The sequence below is a fragment of the Diadema setosum genome, chromosome 9, assembly GCF_964275005.1.
Source record: "Diadema setosum chromosome 9, eeDiaSeto1, whole genome shotgun sequence".
NCBI classification, from domain to species: domain Eukaryota; kingdom Metazoa; phylum Echinodermata; class Echinoidea; order Diadematoida; family Diadematidae; genus Diadema; species Diadema setosum.
The window spans coordinates 6260577-6274573 of record NC_092693.1 but is presented as its reverse complement, the minus strand read 5'-3'; the positions used below and the strand labels follow the sequence as shown (position 1 = coordinate 6274573).

The 13997-nt window shown below is 39.2% G+C and overlaps 1 protein-coding gene across 1 annotated transcript in view; it reads left to right on the top strand.

Moving 5' to 3' along the window:
* The window catches only part of LOC140233514 (ran-binding protein 9-like), an 88494-nt gene that overhangs the window by 39513 nt on the left and 34984 nt on the right, over nucleotides 1-13997 (top strand). The gene's annotated exons all lie outside the window — the stretch shown is intronic.

The following is a 13997-nucleotide window of genomic DNA, read 5'->3' as shown; positions in this document are numbered from 1 at the left end:
TCATAAAGTCAAACTTAGCATGTTAGGATGCCAGAAGAATGTCCTGTCTGTTCAGTATTGATTTTATGGTGCCAGCACTCACAGACTGTATGAGCTGTCATTGCCTCACTCATCATTTCAAATAAAATCTTACCAGTTTCTCTGGGCACAACTATATAATGAAGCACAGCATTTAAACGGTGATTCTGTTATGTGGTGCTCTGCAATATGAGGTTCGGTCCCTCCATCGACTGCACTTGGTTCAGTTTTAAAGACATGTGAAGCATCAGTGTGTGAAGATGTTCTTTTTTTTTTTTTTAGAAATCCATCATCAAGTTCATGCTAATATCAGCTAGTACTAAGATGAATTGCCATTACATACAAGGTGAGGTTATATGGAGTGGAAGAAAAAAGGAACTATATAAATTTCACTAAACTTGGATTAAAAAAGAAGAAGTTAGGAATTAAACAGAAGAAAATATGATCGAGTCATATCATACATAATGCTCTTTATGATTCTCTCACAAATAGATTGAATTGATTAAGAATGATAAACTTTTCCCACATGCTGACATCTGTGTATACATGTTTTTCTGCCCAATTTTATGAGGTGTATTGTAGTCTCTGCTAGCACATGTGGGGTTCATGGTATTAGAATCTGTATGATCAATAGTGTAAATAAAATAGGAAACAATTCATCATTAAATAAGTTTTGATAAGAAACATTTCCTTTTTTTTATTTATTTTTTTTCAATCAATGTTCCCTCTTACAAATGTTTGTGCTAGTGTGGAGAAGATTTGATAGAGTGAAGTTTCGTGTTCCAAATATCTGTCAAAACTTGTTAAGTTCTGCCGTGGGGCCCCAATTACTATGTACAGCGTGCGATATCCTCTGCGATGAGTAATCACAGAGAACAAATGTGCATGCGAGATGAGTCAGCAGGAGAAGGTGCTGCAGCGAAGGCGAGCCTAAATTATTGTTTCCATCCAAACAATTCGTGGTGTGATTCAATAACGACGTGAATATGCGCCGTCTAGATGGTGATCAGACGCGCTCTGACTGGTAGACCCTTTTCTTAATTGAGATCCTCCTCGCAGTTTTGATGTCGTGAGTAAGCTGTCCATCGAGGAAAACATGCCATTTGGTGTCGTTCACGATAAGTTGCTTGTCAGTCGAGTTTCTGTAAAGTGTGGCTGAATATTGATATCTCTTCATCCATCTATATAGTTAAGCTGTCATTCAGTTGGATATTAAAGACGGTGAATTGAGCACAAGTAATGTGAATTCATTCTTTCATTGATTGCTGTTTAGTTTTGTTGACTATATGCCCAGTGATCTGTTCGTCATATGACCTGGCAGTTATCTGTGCAGTTGGTTGGGAATGATTATACAAGCAAAGAAAACAAAACCAGCTAGTGACTCATAACTAGGGGAAATGGTACCTGCTGCAGCAGAAATTGCTTTGTCCAGTATCATCACATCAGGTACCCTTGTGTTTATTCTGGATAAAATAGTGATGTCCCTCCATAGGTAATCACTGTTGACCTTAAAACTTCGAGTGTGATAGCAAAATGTGTCTCAGTTTCAGGGTACTTTGGCTGTGCTAGGTCAGCTCGAAGCTTTTTCAGCAATTTTCTTTCATCGAAATTAGTAGACCAAACCATCGGTGCATTATTTAGAAACGTGTGTGTTCCGAAGTGTACAAGGCTCTCTGATCATCAGTAGCAAATAAGCAAGGATTGTATCACAGTCACACCTGCACTGGAAACATTCAGAATGAAAGCAGCACTGTTGTATGATATTTTAATTGGTGATAAAGTCATCAATTGACCTTTAAACTTGTTGTGACTAATGAAAGTACTCCGATAACAACAAAAATGGAGTTATTGCTCATGATAATTCCATGTTAGTTTTTCCTCTTGAGTGAATGCGCACAAGAAGTTGCATTTCAAAACTGCATTGTATGCCTATCTTTCATGCATTACGTTTGTAAACAAGTTGGCAGTGTGACAGTGTAGTGCATAATTGTAGGGCTGATGCTTGGATAGATGTGCTTTTTTTATTGTTGAGATCAAATTTTCGTAAAAGTTATGGGGAGGCAGTTAATGTTGTTTGTACTGTACCGAAATGACCCTAGATTGTAGTTCATGTGTGTATTTGTAATCTACACAGTTTGCTGCAGCAGAAGTAAACTCTTTTCTACAGTTATACAGTATATTTATGCCCAAAGATATGTCAGAAAACTGGATTGATTTTTTCTTTTTTTTGGCCATTTTGATGCTGGCAAGTCAAATTAAGAGAAAATCTATAATTATTTGTCATTGTAAAAATATAGAAATTTGGGTTGTGATGGGGGTCACGTCTGAACATCATTCTCAATTTCAAAAATTTTGAAACTTGGGTCACGTCTGAACATTCTCAATTTCAAAAATTGTGAAACTTGGGTCACGTCTGAACATCATTCTCAATTTCAAAAATTGTGAAACTTGGGTCACGTCTGAACATCATTCTCAATTTCAAAAATTTTGAAACTTGGGTCACGATCATTTGCAGAGAGCTGCCATGCGCATGTATATGAATAATGGTATGCTTGCTACATCACAATACCAATTCATTATACTCCAGCACACATAGCAAGGAATGACATGCGCAGTGCATTGTGGGATATAAAAATTTGATTTTTTTTTTTTTTCAGTCACTGTTAACACTGCACAAATTTGTGTCTTTGCGCAGCATGCTGTCACATAAAAAGCATCAAAGTATTGGTGGCACGCACGCACATACTACATAAACTACTACAAAAATTACCACCCATGCACATGCGGTAGTCACGATTGAGTGCATGCAGGGACAGCAATATACTGTACATTGCTCAAGATGTTAAATCCATGATATTGAGTTCTAGATGTATTATTATACGTCAACAGCTTTAATCTGGTAAAATATTTTACAAACATGTCCTTTTGTGGAGTCATTTGATTTGAAATGAAAATAGTTGTGATATTTGTATGAGTGGTGTATCTGTCTTGTTGCAGAAACAAAGTTCTTGCATCGCGGTACCCTTTCACATCTCTTTGCAATACAAGTACATGGCTGGGATTATTTTTGTTTTACATAGTCCTTTTAACTTCGCAAATTTCGCGAGAGCCAAGATTTGCGAAATTAAAATACATGTGAAAGTTCTTGTCTGCACTAAATGCATTGAATGTTAGAGGCAACTCACGAAACTGTCATGCTGCGAAAAAGGCAGTCGGCTCCAATTTGCGAAAATTTCATGCCGCGAAAATATTGTGTTTTAGAGTAATCTGAATTTTGTTCAATTCAGTGGAGATTTATCATGTAATACTCATACATAGCATACATCCATATCTGATTGTATGAATTGCACATAAGAGAATCTTGTATAGTGTTCAGACCATATCCATGACAAAATTTTGTAGCTCTCCATGTTGTTTTTAGGCTGCTAGAAAATCTTGTTTTTGTTTTTGCTTTGATCTATTAATATATCAATATATTAATAATCAGACAAGTAGTTTTATGTTTTCATAGCTTCTCTGTTGTCAGGAATATATGCATGCCTCAAAGATAAACAAGATGATCACGAGTGAAGTATAGTACTTAGGTATTTTGTGTTAACACTGAAAAATGGGCAAATTATGCCGACACCTCGTGGTTCGCCCCAGGTGACTAGACATAGGGTGCGTTTATGCTTCCATTTTTGGGGCCCAAATCAGGCTTTTGAAATGTGATTAGTGCAAAACGCTGTTGCATTCATGCTCATTTCGATAGAAACGCTGATTCAAAACGCCGATCCAAAACGCACGAAAAGATGCATTTACGATCGGCGTTTCTGACTAATCACGTTTGACGAGGAAGCATAAATGCAACTCACATCACAAACGCGTTTAAATGACGTCATCCCCATTGCCTTTTCGGTTCACTTGAAAATGAGCGCGCCAGGCCAGCCGACCTTTCGATAACTCTACGTGCTGTGCAACACAATTTGCAGGTGCTGATCCTTCAAGCTCCCTGTTGGTACATTACTGTACATGGTGACAGACATAACTATGAATTAATGCATGAAGAGCTCACTATTATCATACATTGCGACTTTGTCAACAATTTGTCAATGAAATAGAAACTTGTATTTCCCATCACTGTCTACAGTTCATGTTAGTAAAGCAATCGAAATTATATTAGACATGCTACGGAACATGAACAATGCACACACTCAGGCCAGAACTTAAAAAAAAACCGCGCGCCCCAATTAGACCTGTCTCTGCTGAGGTCAGCGAAGCAATCGCAAACGCTCTTTCCAAGGTTCGAAGAAAGTGAGCATAAACAGTGCTCCCTTGAACGGCGTTTTGAATCAGCGTTTTGAATCAGCGTTTCAAAACGCTGATTCTGCCTTCGCAAATTGAGCATAAACACACCCATAGTCAGCAAATGGATATCAACTAAAGCGCATTGTGCCATTCGAGAAGAAGAAGTATTGTACACGGGATGTATGCTGTTCAATGCAGAAGTACAGTATGTCTATTGTTGTGTACACCTGATCACATTTTCTATTTAAGTGTTTGGAAGTGTACTCTGTATGTACATCCATGTCGTATGACTTCACAAGGTCATTGATATTTTACACCGACATGCATTTTCTTTCTCTCTTGTCTGTAATATGGGAAAGTACAGAACAGCAATTACATACATGGGGTCAATTTCGATCATAGACTTTGCATTAACATCCAAAGGCCCTATAAATACAGAGAGACGTTTACTGAGCTCTGATGGATAATAAAAATTGACCTCAGCTCTGTGTGTCTATTGCTGATATTTTATTGAGCAATCTTCCAATCAATTGAAACTCTTGATAATGCAGGGCCCCAATAAGTTATTATATGGATGGGGGAGGGGGAGGGGGAGCAGGTAGAAAGTAAAGGAGGATGCAGTAACTGCTTTGGATTAGCCCGATCTGCTGATGGGGAAGAATCTCCTCCCTGGGCTAAAAATAGAAACGTGTTACTTGGCGGAGGATGTGGACAGAATTGCTTGAATGTTTGCGCAATTAAATTCCATTCTAGGCAACACATCCTAGCCAGAGGAAGTCGGAAGGGGAAGGGGCGAGAGGGGGAACTTTGCTTATTACTTCAAAGATGGCGACTGAGTTTTGATTGTGGAAAGAACCAAGAAGGAAAGGACAAGGGAAAGATGTTGCTTCTTTGCTAAGTTCCTAAGACATTTGTGTTTTTGTCTTGCGCATGCAGTGGAAAGCGACTGTAGGCGTCACTTTTCCGGTGGGCGGCAGCAGTGTCGTCGTCAACTAATTCATTGTAATCTCGCTAACTTTCCACAGCTCTGAGCCATGACCACCTTTCTCACCCAACTCTCACCACAGATACATGTACATAACCTAAAAATGCCAATGAAGTTTGAATAGGGGTGAAGTCTGACAAGGTCAAAGGTCAAATGGTCAATGAACTTGCCTGATAGGTGATAGGCACTGAATTCTCGGTATTGTGGTGTTAATTAACTTTCCACAGATCTGAGCTATGACCACCAAACTTGCACAGGTCTATACAATGTAGATGCTGGTCAATTTCTCATTTGGGTGAATTGTGACGAGTTAAAAGGTCAAGTAGTCAATCTAGTACCCGATGAGCACTGTACACATAGTGTTGTGGTGTACTCTCTCAATAACTTTCCACAGATTTGAGCTATGACCACCAAACCCATACCACAGGTACATCAGGTGGAATATGCAGGTCAATTTGGAATATTGGTAAAATCAGATTGGGTCAAAGGTCAAGTGGTCAATGAAGTTTGCCTGATAAGCATTGTACAATAGTATTGTGGTGTACTCTCTCAGTAACTTTCCACAGCTTTGAGCTATGACCACCCAATTCGTCACAGGTACAGCCTTGTACATGTACATCACCTAAAGATGCAGGTCAAGTTCGAATGTTGGGGAAATCAGACAGGGTCAAAGGTTAAAAGGTCAGTGAACTTGGATTTAAAAAATACTTATCACAAATCGCAATGTGCAAGTGAAACATTGCTTTGCATTTGCATTGGTTTTGGTTTTATGTTGTTTTTTTAAAAGAAAATTGGTCAATAGGAAGGGAACAGAATGAGGTACAGAATGAGTGGAGTGTTAGTTGTATGCTTGGAAATGACAAGAGAACACTTCAGTATAGAAGAGTAATGACAGATTTCAGTGTGTAATATTCGCAGTGGCATAAGGGAGATCTAGAACAGCAAATCTGTGGGGTGATGTGTGTCACGGATAGTGAGTTCTTACTCATGGCTAGCCTTGTGTGAGGAGAAGGAGGTGAATTTCTCCCCAAATCGAATCAGACAGCAGTAATTCCAAAAGGAGTCTTGTCGTGGTTAGTTGTAAGTGCACCTGAACCATACACCTCTGTTAATGTTCTTTTTATTATTATTTGCTAGTCTCGCTTCCAGGTGTAGCGTCAGACATTAAGTCCAGATCATGGGTATGGTGCAACCACTCTGCAGCACTGCCTCTGGACATCTGCATGGCTGCCTGAATTACCATGGTGCAGATTTTTGCTGTGATGATTCAATCTGAGATGTAGAAATGTGCATATATGCCGTATGTGTTTGATTCTAGTGATTCTAGACTGCAGGGGCCTTTACTGTGAAGACTTCCGTAAGATGCGAATATTCAGTGTATTCAACTCGACTTCAGTGTATTCAACTAACCCACCCCTTTTCCCCCAGTCCAATAGAAGAATGTATTAATTAGGAAAAAACTTGGGAAGAGTTAAATGTAGGTTACCTGTGTTACTTGTTTGCTTCCAGGGATATTATAACAATATACATGTACTTCAGTCAAAAAACTTTTTTTTTAATGCCCTTGCCATAGAGTGTCACTAGTTGGAATGTTTGCCCATCTGTCCGCCTTGAAGAGTCGAAGGAGGCATTATATTTTCAGGTTTTCTATCTGTCCGTTTGTCTATTTTTCCATGATCTAAATTTTCAATTTTTTACAAACCAAACCAAAGAAGTACAGTGCAAATATAAAATGAAGCAATTTCATACAAGGCACATGTTCACAGGAAACTCCCTACCATCACTGCCAAGATGAGAAGGCAGCATCGAACTGTCATTGTTTATTTTGAAGATTTTCATCCTCAATCAGTTTAGTACCCCTGGCGAGATTTTGCGATGAGAATTTTAACAAGAGTCTGCCATAGATTACCTGTGTCTGGGCTCGCATCTCGTTTTGCAGTATCTGTCTCCGTTTCTTTCCAGTATATGTGCCACCTGCCATGATCGGTGTATCACATACAGTAGAACAGGTCTCTCAGTTCCTGTGATTTGATCTTAAATGCTTGTATATGATTAAATTATTTACCTCATAGAATGGGCTGGTAGAGTTAAGTTAAGCTTCCTAGTATCTTATCAATGTCATTGGTAAACAGTGTTTTATCTCAGCTGCCCTTGACATCTCTATTCTTTTTCTCTTTCAGTGTCTCAAAGTGTACCGTAGAAATGAAACATTGCAGATAAGGGTTTCTTCATTTATAAGGAAATTTGAACCTCCTAGCTTAGTTTATACAGAAGAAAAAGAAGTATCTTGAAATTGCAGTGTTGACAAGTTTATTTATAGTGAATATTTTTTGCAAAGACGTTCAAAGTTATATTTGTGAAGATAATAACTTGTTTAATTTTGATTCTTTTCTTTTCATACTGTAAAAAAAGCAGTGCTAACATGACTGACAGAAAGATTGCTGCAAATACTAATGAGTTTTGGAGATCAGTCTTTCTTAATGGCTACAACATGAAACTGGCTATCTTAATTAGACAGAGGTTGTAAACAATGGCAGGAAGTTATTCTCATCAAGAAATTAAATCATGTTGAAGCCATGATTTACAACTTACATACATGTAGTTTCAATTACTGGGCCTCTCTCATTCTCCCACAGTCTGAATTATATAGCAGTTGCATACACTTCGCATGTTGGCACAAATTCAGATGCTATCACACAGTATCTTTAGCATAGGAATAGAAAATTTGTAGGTAAGTAAGGAAGCTCTGTAGCTTGACCTCACCCTGGGAACTCATCATCTCATTGGAATGTGTTTACAGCCATTCCCTGTCTGAGATGAATTTATAACACAACACACTAATGAATACGTGGGACTATGGTGCATGTATTTTGTCTCTTCTGTCGTGTCCCTGTGGGCTAACAGCTGACAGTCCAGGACTGACAACCTCTTAGCCAGTGACCTAGTTGACTATATTGGATATATGTTATTACCTTTCAGTGCTGATACTATAAAAGTGTATAAACTTGGGAACAGACGTTTCATGGGATTTTTAATCCTCACATTGGATATTCTGAATCAGAGGGATCAAAGAGAATTGTGTGAAAGTTGGTGGACCTGAAGGAGTGAAGCCATTTTGGCTCTAAGTTCTTCATATCCATGAGCCAGTAGTACTGTCTCTTATAACTTTTCCTTTCTCTAGTTTCCTCCCAACCTCCCTCTCATTATCTGTGGGGGTACGCTACCTATCTCAAATATTGCATTCATTACAACAAAATCTTCATCTTTCAATTCTTTGATTTTAATAAATGTTCTAAAGATGTGTTTGGGTTTGTTTTTTTGTTTTTTTTTTTTATAGAGAGGTGTATTTGACCATGATTATTATTTTTAAATGGTATATTCAATTTTATTTTAATCATCCATATTTTTTTTTTGAAGTCGATTCTCTTTCTCCTTTTAATATCATGTTGCTTTGATGTAGCATTGAGTGAATTTTGCTCTGCACTCTCCAATAAGTGATCATTAAGTGCATTGCATCCTTTGTATTCCTTAAATAGCTTGCTTGGCAATGGCAACGAACAACCCTGAAATGTCCAAATCCGTTATTGCGACCATCCTTGCAAACCCTGTATCAATACCATAGCTCTCCGCTCAAATCACTTTACACTGAATAACCCCAAGGCAAAAAAGCGGGGGGGGGGGGGGGGGGAGGGGATAAGAATAAAGCGATGTGCAGATTACGGATAAGTCGAAGTACCTCTGTGGTAGGTAGGGAGCTCATTTGCCCTTCATCCAGATCATTTTGCTGACTGCCCTGGATGGGGCAGGCTATATTTAGCCAACCTACTTTTCGGTACGCGCTACAGCTGGAAGAACAACGAGGAGGGAAGTGGGAGCGTGTATCATCAACGCACGGCGCCCTCGCTCCTTACAGTGCGTTCATAATTACACACTGTCTTACAAGTGCACAGTGCTTCCCGTGCTCTTTATGCGGCCAACACAAACAGGCCCTCATAGCAGGGACGGAAATAGGGGGCTCACACACATTCTCATACATACAGTGTACCTGTGATGTGTGTGTGTGTGGGGGGGGGGGGGATTACACGTGGATGATATCCCTTTTGCCCTGCCTGCATTTGTATCACAAAGACTGGAAGTTTTTGTTATTGTCAATAGCTTATCTCTATGTTTTCATGCCAGGAATGTCATTGCCAAGCAAGATGACAGAGTGCTGAGAGAAAAAAATGACTTGTAACCGAGCTGCATGATGCAATCATGTAATTATTATCCTCTATGAAGCACAAATGTGTACACTCGTATTCTCTTTTGGCTATGTACAGGCAACTCCCATTATAACGAAGTCCTCGGGACTGGCAGTTTTCTTTTGTTATTTCAAAATTTGGTTATATCTGAACAAATAAAGTGTTAAAAAAATATATAGATGATAATTTTGGGCCCTGAATTTTACTTCATTATATCCAAAATTTTTTTTTTTGTATGTTTTATTAAATCATATCACAAACATGATCAATTGATTTACAAATGATTTGTAGTGATTAGAAAAAATATGAATTAAACATGAAAAAATGAAAAAAGGTGACAAGACGTTGAAAATAACCTCCAGTATCGAGTAAGTATGTCCCAATCCCAAAAGTTTGTTATAATGGTGTTTGTTATAACAGAAGTGCACTGTACTACAGCGTACTAGCTCATGTAATGATCATCTTTCGTGCAGTGATGAGGAGGAAGAGGCTATGTTTTTGTTTTTCTCTCTCTGTCAAGTTAAAACACGATCTGTAATATGATCCTGATCCTGCAGTAAATGAAATGAAATGGCAGGCACCCTGCCAAAGGTTTTAAAGACAAACAGTATTTTATGGCCGAACTTAAATCCATCAAATTTGCCATTCCAAACCTGTATACAGTAATGCTATGCAATCTGTGAACACCAGTAGCATAAAAGCTGAAAGTTGATACTCTGTATGTATCTTGCAGCAGGAATGCACTGTGATATTATACTGGTCAGCGTTGATCCATCAATGACTTACAGTCAGCAGAGAAGTATTCTACATGTGCATATAGCACTTGAGAAATTATACCCCGTTTGAAGAACTTCAGGAGGACCTCTGGAGGATGTGCCAAACGAAAATAAAAGGTTTTTTATACTGCTGAGCGGGGGACCCTATCTAAAGTCCCCTGGTCGTCTAGCACAAGGTCGGCATACGTTTCTATGGAAACCAATGGGCGGGCATTTCTCCTCGAGAGAGGCGGCAGTTTTTCATGTACACATATGCGCACTCCGCCACAATTGGAAGTGTGTACCGTGTTCACGCCGAGACCATTTTAGAGTCCCCTCATCTGGCATGAACACGGCACACTAGACTCATGCTAGTCTGTATAGCACGACATTCACGCCAGACTCATGCTAGATTCTTTGTGCTGTGACCATTTAGAGTCCCCATCGTGGTTGTGACATGTTTCGGGGGACTTTTAAACGGGGTATCAGATGTATGAGGAGAAGACAGCATACTGGTACTCATTTGTATGTAATATCTGCCAGGTATTTGACACATTCCTAATAAAGGCATATTCTTGTAAACTGACTTGTCCAGAAGGTTCATTTGGTCTTTAAACTGCCTCAACTTGTTTTGATTTGTTACTCCATTCGTAGTTTTTGTCGATAGGATCATAGGAAACTTATGTTTCTCAGAGTAATGCCTTTGGCATTTCAGCTGTATCCATGTTCAGAAGGAGGTGGGGGGGGGGGTGGAAGGGATGTCAAATTTGGTTGCCAGCCATTCAGTGACAAATATGTGTGCATACATGAACATTTTCATTTTTCATCAAAGCATTAGTAGCTTGTAAATTATAGAATTTGATATAACTATACAATTATTAGGTATGTGTGTATCAGGTAGGTCTGGTCTTGGGTAACATTTATAGGCAGAAGGTACAATAAAAACAAAAACAAAAACAAACATACAAAGTGATTGAGCAGAGGCTGATAGTTAAAGAGTTGTGATTTTATTGCAAGTTGGCATTGATCTTATAGCTAGAGTAGTTGAAATTTACATATTACAATGCTAAAATCTGTCAGTGCATATGCTGTGCAACTGAAGTGAGTTGTGAGCAGCACTTATTCTGTAAAGGTTTAGAACAAAAATGCATGCTACCATGTACAATGTATCAATCATACATGATGATTCTTTCGATTGTACATGATTCTACATGAGTTGATACCATGCCCTAATAACTTTGGCAATTCTGAATACATGAGAGGGCTTTGCAACTAAAACAATATGTGTGTGTGTTTGTGATGTTTGGTTCAAGCACTTTAGAGCCATGATGTTTTGGAACAAGCAAACTGACCCTGAGGTCAGCCAACTGCATTCAGCTTGCTGAATAGCTCAAGGTAATTTGCTCATCAGCATGTTGATACCCAGTCCGCTCCATGCCTTTTGTCTATATTTGGGAACAATAGCAGATTCTGGTTTTGTTGTTCTAATCTACCAGGAAATGAATGAGTTAAAGAGTTTTCCAGGCACGTGAAGCTTTATCATTTAAAAATTTCCAAACCTTGTTTGGCCTGAGTAGTTCACTATGGACACCTATTGGAAAGTATCCTAATATACTAGTAGGTGGACATTTTCATAGTGTGGAAATTTCACGCATTTCGCACAACCAGATTCCGACATGAATGTAACACTCAAGCATACATTTCTGTGTTCAGTACTGCGCTCCACAAATGCATATTTGATGCATCTCACGTTACCCCGGGGTACCGTAGTACCCTGGGTAACCGCGTTGTGTAGCGCCACCTCACGTCCACTCGAGGACAGCCAGAGAAAAATGCATGCACTGTGTGTGCGTGTACATAGTCATTCCCATGCCACTGCATGTTATACTATGCGTGCATGGAAGCTGCGATACCACTAGCGTGTGCTTTAGTGCAGTGCAGTGCAGTGGCTAGCGCGCGCTAGCTCCAGCACCAAAATAATTTCCTCTTTTTGGCACCCATGGTACAACCTTTTTAAAAAAATAAATGATTCAACAAAATGGCTGATTTTAGTTTGGTACCCCGGGATACCATTTATGTCATCATTTAACCACTCATAAAATTGTTGGGAGGTCCTTAGTTAGGTTTGTGAATTTTACACTGTTAGTGAGATTTAGTAGTCATCGTATCTGCAATTTGTTGGTCTCTGGAAGCAAGCATGTCCCTGCTAGTGAAAGCTTTTTTTGTGAGCTGGGTTCTTTTCCCTGGGTAGTTCTGGGCTAGATCAGCTGTTTGAGGTCAAGGACATTGTGGCAGGAATGTGTTTTGATTGCTGAGCGCTCCCTCACTGGCCCGACTCAATGCACTCTCATTATAAATGCCCAGACTTCCACAATATGCTGGGGGGACCCATTGTGTAGTCTCTGTCCCAGTCTCTACTAGCTGTGAGTACACTGTTCTATCTCGGGTAGCAGTGTCACAGTGCAGCTCCTATCTCCAAGCTCTCCCATTTCCCAGCAAGCACTCACATCCCCCCCCCCCTTCCCCCCCCCCCCCAAAAAAAAACTTTCTCATTTGTCAGTAATCCCATATAATCATTTAAGAGAACCCAAGAATTTCTCATAAAAATCTCACAAATTTTAGACAGGATGAATATCATGTGTGGCAAGTGCCTCAGCAGCTGATCATGTTTCCACTGTTTGGTGTAGAGAGTCAAACACCCTCTATAGATGCGACTGATTTTCTTATCTTTTTTTGAATGAAGATTTCTCGTTAATGTTGTAAAACTAAGCATTGTGATCATACGCAAACAAATTGTATCAAAAGAGAATATAATGCATATTATCATGATTCATATTGGGCTGGGAATACAAATGTATTAAGGCCCTGTAGATTCAGTTAGTCTTTTGTGTGTATTTGTGATGATCAAAGCACTACCGTGCTTCACTAGTGTTACTAAATTGCATGTAGGCAACCTACGCAAGAAAATTTGTGTGTATTGTATGAGACAGCATGACTAGTAAGTATGGCCTCGAGTGCACTGTCATGTGTGAATTTATTGCCTTGATTCTATGCCAATATGGAATTCAGGAAAGCTACACAAAAATATTTCGATTTGCCTTGGTTTTTTTTTTTCAAGGTGGTTCAAGAGATAGAAATTTGCCAAACATATATGAATGAAACTAGTGGTTTGAACACATGGACAAGGGAACAGTGGTACATTACAAGAATTGAGCTAAATAGAGAAATTCTTTATTCTGCCATATCATATACAATGTATGATCAATGCATTGTAAACATTAAGACAAAAATATGCAGCACCTAACCACAGAAATGTGTTTTCTTGGATAACCACTGGGTGCTACAAATCCACTGATCCACTTGCCAAGGGCAACAATGACTTGGTGTCGGGCAAGTAAAATGAATTGGCAAGTAAAATGAATGGACATTTGCCTGTAGGCCTACATAGTTTGGTTTCCTTGTTCAAATGCCCATTAGGTAAATAAGTGGAAGGAATATCTTTCATCATGCCCTGTCCCGTACTCGGGCTCTAGAGGGCACTTTTCACCATGCTCACCAAATTTAAATAGCCAGTACCATGGTATTAGTCTTGGTGAAGATTTTCTCCCACACCAGCAATTGCTTACCACATTTTAAATACCGGTAAATCTGTGTACAACAATGCGATTGGCACTGCTTGTAGTAATACACAGACGAGTGACAAAGTTTGTT